Source organism: Eucalyptus grandis, chromosome 2 (assembly GCF_016545825.1).
Source record: "Eucalyptus grandis isolate ANBG69807.140 chromosome 2, ASM1654582v1, whole genome shotgun sequence".
Classification (NCBI taxonomy): Eukaryota; Viridiplantae; Streptophyta; class Magnoliopsida; order Myrtales; family Myrtaceae; genus Eucalyptus; species Eucalyptus grandis.
The window spans coordinates 46,129,192-46,142,063 of record NC_052613.1 but is presented as its reverse complement, the minus strand read 5'-3'; the positions used below and the strand labels follow the sequence as shown (position 1 = coordinate 46,142,063).

Sequence of the window (12,872 nt, the reverse complement as noted above, 5' to 3'; positions counted from 1 at the left end):
TTCCAACCATTCTAGGCTTCACAAATTCCCAATGCTTGAAGGGATATTTCCAGACAATCGATTCTCGTCGATCCACATTCTATTCAACTGGGAGGATATGTTGCCTATGGATTCAAGCAAATTTCCTCCGAAATTGTTGTGATCGATTGCCAGGAATTTCAGGCTTGACGAATTGATTGATTCAAGGAATTTCATGTCACTTTGCGCTCTGCTCCCTAGGTAGTTCTCTGACACACTAATCTTCTGCAGCCGATTTAGCTTTTCCATAGTAGGCATCTTTCCAGAAAGTTTGTTCGTCGGGATTACTAGCCACATTAATTTAGTGGCATTTGAGATGGAAGCAGGAATTGGCCCGGTAAATTGATTCTCCCCGATATTTAACCTAGCAAGATTAGGAAGAGTGACTCCTAAATCTGGAGGAAGACTCCCTTCAAGTTGGTTTATGGGAAAATCAAAGCCGACAAGAGAAGATATGTTGAAGACGGAGGAAGGGAGAGTGCCAAAGAGTCCATTTGCACCGAGATAAAGAATCTCCAAATTTTGCAAACGGCCCAACGGGCCGGAACTCTTCCCACAAAGTTATTCAACGCTGCTGAGATGGACACCAGAGATGTGAGGTTCCAACGAATTCAAGGAAGTTTCCAGAGAGATTGTTTGAGTGTACTGAAAAATTTATTAGCTTCGACATAGAAGCAATTGCTATCGGAACTTCACCAACTAGCATATTTTTGCCTAGTCCCGTTCAAGATTAATGCAACCTGAGATGTTGGCAGGAATTCGACCAGAGAATGAGTTGTTCCCAGGGCCTAAGTATTTGAGTCTATACAAGTGACCAATCTCCAAGGGGATTTCGCCTATGAAACTGTTGTTTCGGATGTCCAATTTCTGGAGGAAGCTCAAGTTTCCAATAAAAGGAGATAGCGAGCCTACAAGTTTTAGAGATGGAAGTATCAAATCGATGATCCTCGGATGCCGATGGCCACACTTGATCCCATGCCACTGGCAGAAATGGACGGATTCATTCCACATGCCGAAAACCCCGAACGGATCGTTAGATATCTTATCCTTGAATTGGAGCAACGCATCTAGATTAGTTTCGTTAGTTTTAGGGATTGAGATTGCTCTACAATAAGAGATTGACATCATCAACAGAACAAAAAGAAATAGACAGAGACTAGTGATTGAGGAGGACATGAAAGAACTCATGCTTGCAAGTTTTCTGACCCAATGCTCTATCAGGAAAGTGGGATGGAGCTTCTGGTCAGACATGCATCGTTGCGATGAGCTTTTGAATCTTGGCTTCTTTATCTCCTCCCACCTGTGGCATGTTGGAACCAAAAGGATAAAAGAAGCTTTGAAGGCTTTGGTGAGGAGAGAACACGAGCAAATAAAGGAGATATAATAATACTCAAGCTTACAACGTTATAGAACGCACACCACAAGTTTCCCTCTCGTACGACTTGTAGACCACCGCCTTCTGTCTTTTTCCTTCCGACCAATCTTATCTTCAATGCAGGTAAGACCCTTTGCCAGTACTGTTGGAGTTAACTACAACCCCTTTCTTTGACCAATCTTCTTGCACGGCAACCGCCAAATGCCAAGTAGAAATGCAAAGTCTAGGTGAAACCTTTCTTCTTCTACCTGCCACTCTTAAAATTGATTTTGGAAATCCACAATGTCAAGCATCGTCTTCAATTTCTCAAACAAATCCGCATTCTATAATTTTGTCAAAATATCCACAATCTAATTTTCGGATCTACAGAAATCAAGCCTAACTATACCATCTTTGACCAACTTACGAATGTAGTGATACTTGAGATTTTGTTTTCATCCTAATCAGACAACGTAATTTAGTTTATTCAGCCAATTGGAGTTAAAACAGATATTATCAGTGACAAAATTTATCTTACACGTGCCGTGATTTGTCCTGTGAAGAAAGCACTAATTAGACAGATGGAATACAACCATCGGGGTTCGGGCCACGGCCACTCTTCCAAATACTGGAAGGGGGAGGTGAGGGTTAAATCCTCATCTTCCGGGGGATGGGGGTAGGGACGCATAAGTTTCGGCGTCGGTTGCGACTCCCGCCCCGAGCGGGCGCATGCAGTCTGCGAGTGAGTGTAGAGTAGGAATAGAGTAGGGTAACCAAAAAAAAAAAAAAAAAAAGACAGATGGAATACAAGACACGTTACCCATTCCCAGCCTCTCAGGACACTTGGCTCCAATTCTCAAGTGGGTTCAGGAACTAATGGGCTGTTCCCGATTCTCACTTTTCTTCCTTCTCAGCCAATAAAACGTCATTAATAGCAACAGAAGAATCACTGCGGCTACTATCGCACAAGTAATTGCAATGATAACGTAATGGGAGGTAGATGATCCGCGTTTTCCTTTGCTTGTCGAACAACTTGGCAAATCTAGGATCGGCGTACCACCACAGAGCTTATCGTTTCCTTCGAGTGAAATCACACTCGTGTTAAGGAACACCCCTTTGCTTGGTACCTCACCCTCGAAGTTGTTGAAAGATAGATTTCAGGTACTGCAATTGAAATTTCTCCAGGAATGTCAGAACAGGGCCGAAGAAATTGTTACTCGAGAGGTCTATGTACTGAAGACCATTCAATGAACTCAAGCATGAAGAGATATTCTCTTCAAATAAATTTTTTTGCATGTGAAGCTCCACTAAGCTAGTGCATCGACCGAGGCTACTAGGGATTTTTCCTGATAGTTTGTTGCCATGTACATCTAATTTGACTAAGTTGTTCAATGTACCAATTTCTTCTGGTAAGGAGCCCCTCAATTGGTTTTCAGATAGATCAAAATAGATAGATAAGGAAGAGATTGTGAAAACTTGAGATGGTATAATTCCAGTCAGATCATTCTACGAAAGGTCGATCACTTCCAAGCTTTGGCATTTCCCAATACTCGGAGGAATGCTCCCTTGTAAATTGTTCCCCCTCAAGGTGAGTTTTATTAGCTCCGCCAAGTTTCCTATCTTGGAAGGGATTCATATCAACATGAAACTCCTTCAGATCGATGAGATTTCCAATGGTATCAGGAATGCTGCCCATGAACTTGTTATTGTCATGTTCAACACTTCTAGGCTATGAAAATTTCCTATACTTGAAGGGATATTTCCAACAAATCGATTCTCCTCGATCGACATTATTTTCAATTGGGAGGATAAGTTGCCTATAGATTCAGGCAAAGTACCTTAGAAATTGTTGTGGCCGATTACCGAGAGCCCCATGCTGGTAGAATTGATTGATTCAAGGAATTTTAGGTCGCCTTGCACTCCACTACCTAGCCGGTTGGTCGAAATACTAATCCAGTTCAGTTGATTTAGCCTTTCCACAGTTGGCACGTTTCCAAAAAAATTGTTTAGCAAGATTGTTAGCCGCATTAAGTTAGTGGCATTTGCTATGGAAGCAGGAATGGGCCCAGTAAATTGATTGTGCGCGACATTAAAATCAACAAGCTTAGGAAGAGTAATGCCTAAATCTGGAGGAAGACTCCCTTCAAGTTGGTTTATAGGAAAAAGAAAGATGACAAGAGAAGATATGTTGAAGATGGAAGAAGGAAAAGTACTAGAGAGTCCATTTGTACTGAGATAAAGATACTCCAAATTTTGCAAACGGCCCAACGAGGTCGGAACTCTTCCCACAAAGTTATTCACTGCTGCCGAGATGAACACCTGAGATGTAAGGTTCCTGAAGAATTCGGGGAAGTCTTCAGAGATATTATTGAGGGTTATAAGAACTCTTGTTAGCTTCGACATAGAAGCCATTGCTATTGGAACTTCACCAACTAGCATGTTATTACCCACTCCCAATTATTCAAGATTTTTGCAGCCTGAGATGTTGGCAGGAATTTGACCAACGAATGAGTTGTTCACTAGGCCTGAGTATTTGAGTCTATACAAGTTACCAATCTCCAGGGGGATTTCACCAATGAAACTATTGTTTTGGATGTCCAATTTCTGGAGGAAGCTTAGGTTTCCAATAAAAGGAGACAACGACCCTACGAGTTTCATAGACTGAAGCATCAAATGGGTTATCCTTGGATGCTAACGGCCACACGCGATCCCGTGCCACTAGCAAAAATGGGTAGAGTCATTCCAAGTGCTAAAAACCCCAACAGATCGTCGGATATCTTATCCTTGAACTGCAGCAATGCATCTCGATCATTTTTGTTGGTTCTAGGAATCAAGATTGCTCTACAATAGGGCATTGGCACTGCCAACGTAACAAAAGAAAGTAGACAGAGAGAAGTGATTGAGAAGGACATGAAAACACTCATGCTTGAAAGTTTTTTGGCCCCTCACACTCCAAACACTGTCTATTAAGAAATGGATGGAGTTTTTGGCCATAGCCCTCAGTAGCTAGATGTTCATTAGAACATGGTCATCCCACTCGAAATACTACTCTTGGCATGATGTGGAAGACTCATAAAGCAAAGTCTTTCCTTGCTTTACGAGTCTTCCACAAAAGACTCATAAAGCATGAGTCTTAGTCCTTTGTTTTTCATGAGTCTTCCGCATCGTGCCAAGAGTAGAATTGCGAGAGAGATGGCTATGTTTTAGTCCTTTGATAAGGGTGTGATGACCATGTTGGCATCCTAAATGTACACAATAGTCTAAAAGCACCACTCACCTAAAAATGCCCAAACCTAATAACGTGTAACTAAAAGAGCCGATGATCTCGCAATCCTATTAATTAAACAAGAATCGACATTAAAACCTTGTAAAATACTATGACAATTACAAATTGGCTAAACATCACCTAAACGCTAACAAAATGACTCACGTGCTAACAAACCTCTCACCCAAAACGATTACATAAACCTAAACACAACACGAAACTCGGCCTTGAAACCCTAAAATTTTGCTTTGACTAAACCATTGCGCCAAAACGACTTACATCAAAACTCACGGCTCCACGACACCAAAAACCACCATTCTCATTAAGACCCAAAGCTCCACGACACAGCTCAAATTTTCCGAAATTTCGAATTTAAGCAGTAAATCCGGAAACTACTTCAATCGGACGAACGAGGGGCACGAGCACTTACCGGAATTTGCAATACGTAGTTGACTCAAGCTTGGCAAGGCGTCCATGGCTTGTATGCACAAAACTCTTTCTCTTCTTTTTCCTTCTTTTCCAGAAAGCCCTCAATCTCTCCCTCTTAAACTAAGGGTCCACTTCCTCTTTTTTGCTTTCTTTCGTTGACCTTTCAGACTTCTTCTCTCTCTTTTTTTACATTTTAAAGTGGGTCCCACCACCTTATTTTTTGACCTAGTGAAAATCTCAAATATTGCAATATGAGTCTTAGTCATTTGCTTCGCGAGTCTTTTGCGGAAGACTCCAAAAGCATATGAGTCTTAGTCCTTTGCTTTACAAGTCTTCCGCTCATCATACCAAGAATAGGATTGCAAGTGGGATGACCATGTTTTAGTCCTCCGGTAAGTGTGTGATGACCTAGTTGAGCGTCTCAAAAGTTACAAAGAACTATAGGAGTGGGCGGTTGAAGTGCATGTGATTTTTCTATTGCTCTGATTCACGAATCTTTCAGAATCCCTTAGCCCAAAAGCAGTTCTAATAGCAAGTCTTGGGCACCAAAAGCATTGATTAGTAATAAGTAAAAAAAACCCAAGCGGTAATATCACGAAAAGCCCTAAACTCCAAAGTGATTTTTTAACCATAAAAAACCTCAAATTAATACATTTGTGACAAATTTACCCTCCGTTAAACTAGATAAATATCACGAAAAATCACAAATTGTACACCTATGACAAACGAATGATAAAAACTGATACTTCCATCAACTGTCATGCGTCATCCCATATGCCACCCCTAAAATGGCCCCCAATCCGTTAGGTCGCCACAGTTCGCTTACCTCTCTCCTACTTGACCTGAAGGTCTAACAATCCTGGGGTTTATAATTTTTAAATGGTCCCTGCGCAGCGTATAAATGTATAGCGGAAGCGAAAATCTCATCTCCCTATCCCAATTTTTTTTAAATGATGCACACCCACTAAACAGTTTTATAAGTTAAGCCGGACACTTTTATTTATATAGGTCTGATAGATAACATCGGTCGGTACATCAAAACTTGCTGTGGTTTTCTGTACCCAGCTTCATAACAAAAGATAACCCAACCTCCCCCTGGCTTTCCTTTCCATTCAGCCCTATATAAAAGTCTATCAGACAATGCCGGCAGTCCAAAAAGCTTCATCTGCTACTCGTCACACACAATCACACCCAGCCGGTCCATCGGCTGGCAGCGACGGCAACATCCCTAGCATAATCCCATCACGACGGATGTGCACCGATAGAAACTCCTGAACCACGGGGCCATCAGGTAAACCGATGTCATACATGACTAGAACCCGAACTCGAATGAAAACCAATCATCGAATCTCGACATGAGTGTGCTCTGAACACATGCACTCAACGTCGACTGGGACACCGTAAAAAGTACCGCGAGTGACAGGCAGCAAAGGCATCTTTTAATCTGAAATGTTAGTCCCCACACAGAGTGAGTACAGCCACTCAGCAGTAAAAGATTCATCAAACTATATCAAGCATTACTGTCCGAATCTAGATTTATGCGAGATAGACAAAAACAGGTAATCACAAGAATAAATATGCATCAAATTCGTGAAACTCTTTAAATGCAATGGCAAATATATAATTTCGAAATAATCAAGATGCATTATGTCCAGTTACCCAAGTCCCAATCATAGGGTCAAACTATAATGACATGTCCCATTCCATGCCATACAATTTAGTCCTATAACCAGACCACACACACATAGTAAAATCATCCATTTTATCATTCAAAAGGTTTCATCCCCCGGATGACCAATTTTTGCATTCCTCCGAGCATTCGCATCCACCTTGGCATCGCGAAAGCCTCCGGCATTCAGCCACTAGGGCCACCGGGCATCTGGAGCATATCACGCCTCCAGGCATCTCATACCCCACCTGGCATCACAAGGAAACCCTCCGAGGCTCACCATGAGAATGGTTACCCCGGCCCTCCAGATTTACGTACCGACTAGCATACAACCGAGCATCCCGAAGCTCCCGAGGAAAAACCTCCGGCATTCGGCCACTAAGGCCACCGGGCATCCACAAGGCATCGACTCATTCGATCCTTTGAGCATCCCGACTCCCGGGGCATTGTTGACCCGAGGGTCCAACAGTATCAACTAACATCTTAATCTTCAAAAATACTTTCATATAAAATGACGAAATATCTCACAAATCCTTTATCTAATCTCGATATTGCACAACATATCAATGCCAGTATCATCATATCACATAATATTCCAAACTATATTCACCCTTTGGAACAATTTGTACAAATTCGAAGTAAAACAGCTCGACTATTAAAGTGCACAGTTCTGGTAATGATTTCGGAATAATTCCCAAATGAACTCAGAAAATTTTGAAATTTTGAAATGTTATCAATGAGACCTAAAGGAAAAAGTTTCATGAAGAACACCAAGTCAAATTCCTTACATATCCAGAGTAATAATTTCTGTATTCCTTGCTAACATTCTGTAATAACTTCCAGCTTTAGCATTTTCATAAAAAAATTGTTTTGCTGACCAAACCTTGTCCATTTATTCTAAATTTTTGATATGTTGTTCCTGAAGATGTTCCCTACAACTTTCATTAGGGATCCAAAGTCAAATTATGGCTAGATAATTACATACAAATCATGAAATCACCGAAAGTCATACTGTCTTCTGCAAAAACAGTCTACTGTCCTAAAGAGAACTACTCCTACTCTTTGAATCTCAGCATCCAACGTCCACAGCCAAATGTTTACGAGTGTATTACACCACATTACAGCCTCTTCACTTCCAAAAATCCACCATGGCTAGATCCTTGAGTTCTTATTTCAATTCAAAAAACGAAATCCACCAAAACATGCCTGTTTCTACTTAGTTTCTTGATCTAGTTCCATCTTATTTGTCCAAAATCAACATGCAGCTTTCAATTCCTCATTTTCTTACATCTATCAACTCCTCACTAGATAATAACAGCAAGCAAAACATAGATCAATGAACTTCTACTTGCCTCAAGTCTTCCTACTCGGTTGCTAGTCAAAAACAGGGGTTCGGGGATCTCGACTTGGCTCAATTGGCGATGCGGATCGGCGACGTCGACGGCAGCAGCTCGACACACGGCACGGGCGGAGGGTGGCCTTCCTTCTCTACCCTCACACGCTCGGACCACTCACTGCACACCCTCTCTCTCTCACTTGCTTGCCCGCTCACTCTCTCGGCCTCACTCTCCCTTGCTCAAACCGAAAGTTTTTGCTTTCTTTGTTCAATTATTTTGCTAATTTTTGCATGTAGATGACAGATGGCTTCAAGGAAAGGACAAGTGGAAGAAGGTTGAGGCAACCATGGACAAGTGGTGAGTGGCATTTTCCTTTGTCTGGTTCTCTCCTTCCCTCCCCCCCCTTTTTGGTCGACAGCTTTGGAGGCTCCTTGGGCCTGCTTGGGCCCGAAAAATTTTGAGGCCAAAAGTCCAAACTCAAAGGCCCATGGTCTTTAAAATATAAGCCCATAATTATGAAGCACTTTGTTTTCTAAATGAATCTATTTATATTCCCATAATTCAATTGCTTCAAGAACAAATGTATAGCCGAAATTCTTGCGTGCGAGTCCAACTCCTCAAAATTTTATTCTTAAATTTCAGCATGCGTGTTCCTTACGCATGACCAAATTCCATCCCTTCGGATCTAAAATAAAAAATTAGTCGATCAAAGTCCAAAGATTTTTTTTTGTTGCACGGTTGATCGGTCCATTGCTAAACATATTGTCGTGACCTAAAAGTTTCGGGCACCACCTAGACTTTAGGTTAATGGATTACTAAGTTTGAAACTTAGCTCGCCTTCCCAAGCCCATACCAATTTGCGACTTAGGGTTCCAATTTTTTTAACATGTAGATGAATTTTATCTAGGAGTCGCCACTAATCAGTTTTCGGTAGGTCGATTAGACACCTAAGTAAAATAATGGGAAAATTATTTTACTCCTACAAACCAGAGATTATAGGTGCGGGGACTTGATTACACTAGATTAGTCTAATGCCCTTTCGGTACCTTTTATTTTAAAAAATATTTTTGTAGGCGTATTGATTAATTTTAACTTAAACTAAATAACATGCGGATGGTGGTCATGCGAGTGCACAATTAATGAAATAACATTCAATAAACTAAAGGGATAGAATTGTAAGAAATTATTAACGACAGCCTTACAAAAATGCTAATGAAAATGCATGCCCTAAACATGATTTTCTAAATGACATGACACTTAATTTTTTATTAATTAAACGTAATCTTAATTTAACTTAATATGCATGTACTACGTGATATGGGATGAATGACATGGTAATTCTACATGCATACTCTTTTATGATTTTTTTAATGATGATTCATTTTTTAATGCATATATGCAACCTATGCTAAATAATGATGATATGAAATGAGGTTAATTATGAATTAACCTATTAACTAACCAAGGAAATGATCTTTAGTTTTTTTTTTTAATGACATAATGTTTTTTTTATTGAAAAGAAAGTAACTTAATGGTGCAATGATTATCTTTTAGCATTTTCCTTTTTATTATTAAAAAAATCAAACTATAACTCATATGGCCTGCATAACATTTTTTATTCCTCTTTTTTGTTTTACTAAATGAAAATTGACTTAATCTAAAAATATCTAGGTGTGTTGCTTTAATATGAAATGTGTATGGATCTAAGTACCTAAGTTCTAGATATGACAATATTTTACTAATAAACAAATTCTAATTAAACCTATTATGCAAATTAATTCATATGTACCTAATATTTTTGGATTCTTTTATTGAAATTCGGAATTAAAAAAACTAATCAGACTAACTAAAGTGAATGATATTCTAATTTATTTTAGGAATCAATTTAACTTAAACTATATCTTATCTTAAAAAAAAATCAAGACATGCCAACATTATTTAAAATTAGCCCTAACAAAAATCACCCATCTAAAAATATAATCTAAAAATTATAATCCTATAAATGCAATTCTAATTTACTAACCCTAAAAATACAGTCCTAATTTACTAAACCTAAACGCTCTAATGCAATATTTAGATTTTTATGTACTTTTTGATTTTTTTTTTTTTTTTTAATCTTTTGAAACAAGTAATTATTTTAAAAGAATGAAGATAAGAATTCAAATAACCGAAAAATAATCCGTTGTCTCATAGATTAAATTAACAATTATTTTAATTCTATAATGATTTAACGATTGAAATACTATCAAAATTCTTAAAAATTAAAGTAATTAAAAAAATGACCCGACGTCTTCTTGGTCAAATTAATAATTACCTTAATTTGGGATAAACCTCCTAATGTCTACGAGGTCTAAAAATATTGACATACAATACTACAATTCAAATAATTAAACTTAAAAATAAGCTAACATAACAAAAAAAAAAAAAAAAAAAATAAACTAGCTAAGGCTTGGAAAATGGGAGCAGCGATGGTGGTTCAGTGATGGGTCGCGGTGGCTGGAGTAAGGCGGTCGTCAGAACTCCGACGAGGCTCGGGTAGCAACCGGACCTGCAGCAAAAACAAGGGAGACAGCAGGTGGCGGAGCTTGGGGCGTTGCAGCGGTGGACACAGGCGGTGTGGGGGTCCGGCGAAAGGCAGCTGGCGCGCAGGCTACTGGCGCGGGCATCGGGGGTGGAGCGGCGAGGCGTCCGGCGGCTGGGTCGGCGAGGAGGGCTCGCGGGCTGGTGCGTCGGAGGCGTCAGTTCGGCGTCCAGTAGGGCATCAGCAACTCGGCTTAGGACTCGCTGGCGTGGAGGGGGAGCAGTGGCGCGGCGTGGACAGGGAACGGCGTCAGCGGAGTAGTTGCTGTGGTGCGAGCGTGGTGAGTGCAGAAAGTCGGCGAGGCGGCACAGCGATCGGCAAAGGCAACAACAGACGCGGTAGTATTGCGGCGGTGCCGGTGCAGGTGAGGCAGATCCGGCGGAGCGACAGGGAAGGAGGTGTCACGGGCTTCGGCTGCAGGCGGTGTCAGCGCGGTGAGCAATTACCCGGCTCCGACTACAGGGCAGCGAACGGCACAGGGGACGAGCAGGCGTGCTCGTATGACGAACAGCGCAGCGAGCGTCGACGGGCTCTGGAGTTGCAGACGTCGCTGATGCAGGTCGCGGGTCGGCCGCAGTGGTGGCAGACGCGGGCGGAGCAGGGTGGCTCCGATGTTCGCGGACGAGCGTCGCAAGCGTGAAACAGAAGCGGAAACGGCCGTCGCAGCTGGGCGGAGCAGAATCGAAGCCGGCAGGAGGAAGGTAGAGGCGGAAACGGCAGAGGGAAGAAGGTGATGAACAGTAAATGTCCAATCACCTTTTTCCCTTTTGCTTTCTTTTTACTTTTCCCCCTTTCTTTCCCTTTTTGTGTTTCTCTCCTTCTCTCGAGGGCTCCACGGACGGCTCCCCTCTCTCTCTTTCTGCCACTGTACTTTTTCTCTCATTTCCCTGCTCACGTCAACTTCTTCTCTCTTTCTCTTCAGTTTGCTATTTTTTCTTAGACGAACAATGAAGAGAAGCCCCCTATTTCGCGTCTCGCACCCTCTACGCTCAACTTCTCAACAACAAAGTAGCTCCAAAATCACACGGTTGAGTTTTTTTAATTCAAAATTTTTTTTTAAAAAATTCCCTCTAATTAAAACTTATCTTTAATTTCTAAAAGATGAATTTAAAGAATAAACTTGATCCTAAATTAGGTGTCAACACATATCATATCAATCCAACAAATAAACAAATACGGATTATTGCCCGTAATGATACTAATGCCATAGTTCGATGATACTTCTATCGATTGGTTATGACCGTCACCTATCTAAGGATTCGTTGAAATTCTTGGATGTCACGTCCCACTCAATAATTTAATGGTAAAATTTAACGAAAACAAACAAAGGGTAAATTTATTGCAAGTATATCATATTAGGATTTTCATAGTCAAAAGATTAATTTGGGATAAATTTATCACAAATGTACCAGTTTTAGGTTTTTTGTGGTATTTAACCTAAAAACTAATAAAAATCAATCAAAATAATAATAGCCTACAAATTGCATCAAGCCTGGCTTGCTCTGCCTGGCCTATTCTACTCTTTAACTGGACCCAAGTTCACTATCACGGGCCAGGTGGGCTTGTACTGCTCTTCAATTATGTCCGATCAGGAAATCCGATATTTCGCAAAATGTACCGACGACAATGAGCACTTACTTGAACTCGCATCCACCTTCTCCACTAGCCAAGGTTTCATAGCCTGATCTTCGCTTGCTCCTTGAAACTTCATAGTCGGCCTCCATCTTCTCTACCCTGTTTCTCCATTTCGCTCCCTACTTTCGGAGGGCCCAAGTTCCTCTTCTCTTGTTATGAAGCTTTTGAGAAGGCCCACTACCTGTTTGATTAAATGCGCTAGAGGAGAAAGATTCTTTTTCAAGTGTTAGATCATCGAAGGTGATGGTTTATGAAGGGTTCAAGGACATTCTCAAGATCCAGAAGTTCAGGAGGTTCGTGAGGTACTCTGTGTTCTACTGCTTCACTGCCGTCTTGAGCTATGCCCACACCAACAACACCTAAGTCTTAGCTGTTTTTTTCCCAACTCGATTGAATAATTTTCTCCACTACTGTTCAGATTCCGAAGCTAATTCTTATACTTTTTCCATCGTTGTTGCAGTACTAGAGTTGGATATTCTAGAGGAGACCAGTATTATGCGGCTTACCCCGCCGGAACCTAGCTATTGGGTGATTTTGATAAGGTCTGTTGGTGCTCTGATTATATGGCACTTTCTACCTTGTGC

General features: G+C 41.0%; 1 non-coding gene across 1 annotated transcript in view; it reads left to right on the top strand.

The window, feature by feature from the left end:
• The first annotated feature begins 12,515 nt into the window (after positions 1 to 12,515).
• LOC108957762 overlaps positions 12,516 to 12,872 on the top strand; it is a 36,954-nt gene continuing 36,597 nt past the window's right edge. The window contains exons 1-2 of the transcript XR_005548733.1: positions 12,516 to 12,647; positions 12,749 to 12,830. This is a non-coding gene — a transcript (uncharacterized LOC108957762). The remainder of the gene's footprint in view (positions 12,648 to 12,748; positions 12,831 to 12,872) is intronic.